Here is a 4742-nt window from a genome sequence, read left to right on the forward strand (position 1 = left end):
TTCATCCATATCATCAGGAGCATGGTGAGCAGCAGGTGCAGCATGTGCAGCATGGTGGTTATCATCCATAAAGTCAGCATCGTGCCAAATACCTCCAAATGGAGCATGAGGCATGGGGTGCAGAACACCATCCGGGGTGATGGGATCCTCATCACCACCCATGGCCCCAAGAAGATCGGCCTGTAGAATGTAAACTACACAGGTCCAAGATTGACCGTGACCGAAATCATCCAGACTCTCACAAATAACGTGGCTCACAGGAATCTCAAGAAGATCAGGCACACGCACTTTGATCAGAATACGGGCACGGTTCGATAGATCTCTGTTCCAAACTAGAAATTTACCAAAACCCGCAACAGACTCTCTACCTTTATCCGGACGCCATGCCTCCAGGGGGAAGTTGACCATCATAATCCAGGCATCATGGGTAAAGGTGCAGTCACGGTGGTTGATACCTCTGTCATGTCGAAGAACACGAAGGACGGAGTCGCCGACGAAGTACGGGCTGTTGGCGATGGCAGCGTCGATGTCGCAGGCGTGGGCAAAGCGGACGAAGGCGGCTCCCATGCCACAGCGTGAGACCTCTGCAATGAGGAAGCCACGCTTGTGGTCGAGGAAGTGGCGGATCAGCATGGCATCCTTCTCAAACTGGGCGGGGTCCGGTGGCGGGGCCAGGGAGATGATGGCCCAGTCCCCAGATTGAACCAGGGGTTCGCCACCAAGAAAGTGGTAGGTACGACAGCGGTGATTCCCGTTGGCTTCCATCACATCGGTGCCAGGAGGGAGAAGAGGAAGCGGGTCACATGGGTACGTGGCCATGGCGGTGGAGGAGGTGGGCAGTGCAAGCGAGAAGGTGGATGGAGCAGAACAGGGTAATGAGGGCGAGCAGATGGTTTGGCAGGGCGAGTTGATGGGTGAAAAGGTGGCAGAGGGGTTTTGGGGAGATGAGTCATCGGCCTGGCTATTGGTATCGGCAGGCGGTTTGGTAGGTGGTTGCGATTTAACCCGATACACTTGGAGTTTGTTCCAGAGATAGAGGCAAAAACGAGATAGATGACCATAACGATAGCAGCTCCGGCAACGGATTTGATTTTTGCAAGATAATCGGCGATGTCCATAAGATAAACATTTGCTGCAAAAAAGGAGGTGGGCCGCTACACGCGTTGGAGCCAGAGTGGTATTGGGCTGAGTAGCGTTAGGGGTGCAACATGGGCGAGATGGAGCAGAGGGCTCAGTGGTAACTAGTTGGTTAATGGGCTGGACTGATGGAGTGGCGGGGTGGGCTGGGCTGGAGATGGGCGTGTTTGAATTTGCATTGGTAGGTGGTGGTTGGCGAGAGTTCGGCGCCCGATCCGAGGAAGACGCGCGACTGTTAGTGGTGAGGGCTGCCGGAGTTGGACGGTGACCGATCGGAGTAAGGTTAGCACCGGAGAGGATGCGCCGTGGAGGTGAACGAGAGACGGTGGTCCATTCCTCATCAAGTTCTTGGAGCCAATAGTTAAATTCACGGATCCAAGCAGGACCCCTAAAACCCCAAAGGTGGAAAAAACATCGGAATAGAGGGCATGTGAAAGAACGTAGCTTGTAGATCATAAATCCTACATCCTTAGATATAACAGAAAATTTGAAAACATGCCCACGAAGATGAGAAGTATGAAAACCAGGGGGGAGATCCACCAAGGCATGCATGAAGTGCATGGCCAACATTAACAATCGTGAGAGGGGACGTGGAGCGGCTAAAGGAGACAACTAGATGAAAGCATGGCATGGATCCGAGCAATCAACAGGAGTGGAGAATCTAGCTCTGACCTGAGCAGCAAACCCAGATCCCGAAGAGGGATCCAAGGTGGGAGTCGCCATCGTAGGTGATCAGAAGGTGGAGGAGCCATGGATCGCCGCGGTGGTCGCCAGGGGAGTCGCCAGGGAGAAGGAAGGTGGGGGAGCCATCACTCGGATTTCTTCCTCACCAGTCCTTCCCTCAACAGGTTTTTTCGTTTTTCCTTCTTTTTTTCCTTTTCTTTTGTCTTTCGTCTTTCTTTTCTGTATTTTTTTTTATTTTTTTCATTCTTCTTTTTCCCTTTTTTCTTTCTTTTTATTTTTTCTGCACATTTTTCTTTTCTTTTGTCTTTCGTCTTTCTTTTCTGTATTTTTCTTTTTTTTCATTCTTCTTTCCCCTTTTTTCTTCCTTTTTATTTTTTCTGCACATTTTTTTGAATTTGCGAATATTTTCGTGAAATCATGAACAATTTTTTTAAATCATGAACATTTTTTAAACTCGTGAACATATTTGAAACCATGAACATTTTTTTAAAATCATGAACATTTTTTGAATTCATGAACATTACTATTTGTAAATATTTTTATGAAACTATGGACATTTTTTGAACAATGTTTTTAGAATCGATGAACATTCTTTTCGAAATTGATGGGATAATTTTTGAAATTCATGAACATTTTTTATTTAACGAACAGTTTCTGAAATGCATGATCATTTTTTGAATCAGCGAATATTTTATGAATCAATAAAGTATTTTGTAATTTACGAACAAGTTCTGGATTTTTAGGACATTTTTCTAAATTCTTGAACATTTTTTGAATTGGCAAACTTTTTTGTTCAATTTCCGGAACCGCGGACGTCCATATGAGCACACGAATGATATTCGAGTCAACCTTTGGTTATCATGTGATGTTCCCTTTGCTTCGCGATACGTCACAAAACCTAGGATGTGTCACTATCCTCCTGAGTCATCACATGCTCATATACTGAAATCCTCGTTACCAGTTTTGTTCTTCTTTCCCGTTGTCGTGTTCCGGCATCCCTGTGACAAAGTCACCTATGTCTGGCCAGACAATGATGGATGCCTTCACACCAAGAGGGCCCTAAGAATATCTCTCCATCGTTGGAGGAGCAAATCCCACTCTCTAGCTAGCTAGTTCCTTGTCAAACTTTCCGATGAACATGTAAGTTGTCATTTTCCCCTCCGTCGGATCCCCTTGTGGCCTCGTCTTCGCTCGGTTGATTGCCTCCCCAGGACTGGAACATGGTGTCTAGGGTTCGCACGAAAGTCTCTGCTATGGCGATGGAATGCATGGGTGGCTCAGGGAGCATGTCGAAGAAGGAGTGCATGGAAGATCTGGTAGATCGGCTGAACCTGCATGAACAAGAGGGAGATGGCTTTGTGTGGAAGAGAAGATCGTTGAGCCGTCGGCAGTGAACAAATGGCTAGTGATTTCTAGGGTTCACACAACTAGATGGTTTAGTCCCACCGCCCTTTACTCAGATATGAGATCGACGTGGAATCCGGCAAGAGAGGTGGTCTGGAGGAAGGTTGAGGACAACCTTTTCACTGTCCAGTTTGGTTGTCTTGCTGATTGGAACAAGGTGATGACCATGGGGCCCTAGTTTTTCAGGTACCATGCCATTATTCTGGAGGAGTATGATGGGTTTGAAAACCCTAGATCAGTGGTCTTTGATAAAATAGTTGTATGGGCTAGAGTTTTACGCCTCCCTGATAACCTACTTCTTGATGTGGTGATACGCGGGATGTGCCGACCTATGGGAGAGATTCTTGTTGTTCAGATAACGCTCCCAACATGCTATGTGGGAGAATTTGTCAGGGTACGAGTCAAAATCGATGTGACAAAGAAGCTGTTTCGATTTGTCTCAATCACCAGAGAAACAAAGCAGACATGGTATCAAATTCAGTATGAGAAGTTGCCTACTTTTTGTGGGAATTGCGGCCTGCTAGGCCATTGGCATGAAGAGTGCGGTACTGGTGAACACGATGAATCAAAGTTAGAATGGGGTGACTTCATTCTTGATAATGGGGGGACTGGAACAGGCCGCGGTCGTGGTGGCCGAGGTACAAGCGTTGGTCGTGGCCCTGATACATCCATTTTGCATCATGTTTTCTTACTGTTATTTACAATGTTTTTATCCATAATAATGCTTTTTGGAGTAATTCTAATGCCTTTTCTCTCATAATTTGCAAGGAACACACCAAGAGGGAGAATTCCGGCAGCTGGAAATCTGGACCTGGAAAAGCTACGTCGGGCCACATATTCTGCACAACTCCAAATGAGCTGAAACTTCACGGAGATTTTTTATGGATTATTTAAGAAATATATACTGGAGCCAATAAACACCATAGGGGGGCCACCAGGTGGGCACAACCCACCTAGGCACGCCTGGCGCGCCCAAGTGGGTTGTGGCCTCCTCGGCCCACCTCCGGTGCCCATATTCTGGTATATAAGTCATTTTAACCTAGAAAAAAAATAAGGGGAGGACTTTCGGGACGAAGCGTCGCCGCCTCGAGGCGGAACTTGGGTAGGAGCACTTTTGCCCTCCGGTGGAGCGATTCCGCCGAGGGAACTTCCCTCCCGGAGGGGGAAATCATCGTTACCGTCATCACCAACAACTCTCCCATCTTGGATAGGGCAATCTACATCAACATCTTCAACAACACCATCTCCTCTCAAACCCTAGTTCATCTCTTGTGTTCAATCTTGTTACCAGAACTATAGATTGGTACTTGTGGGTGACTAGTAGTGTTGATTACATCTTGTAGTTGATTACTATATGGTTTATTTGGTGGAAAATTATATGTTCAGATCCATTATGCTATTTAATACTCCTCTGATCATGAACATGTTTATCATTTGTGAGTAGTTACTTTTGTTCTTGAGGTCACGGGAGAAATCATGTTGCAAGTAATCATGTGAACTTGATATGTGTTCGATAT

The sequence above is a fragment of the Triticum dicoccoides genome, chromosome 2A (assembly GCF_002162155.2).
Source record: "Triticum dicoccoides isolate Atlit2015 ecotype Zavitan chromosome 2A, WEW_v2.0, whole genome shotgun sequence".
In the NCBI taxonomy this organism is placed as follows: Eukaryota; Viridiplantae; Streptophyta; class Magnoliopsida; order Poales; family Poaceae; genus Triticum; species Triticum dicoccoides.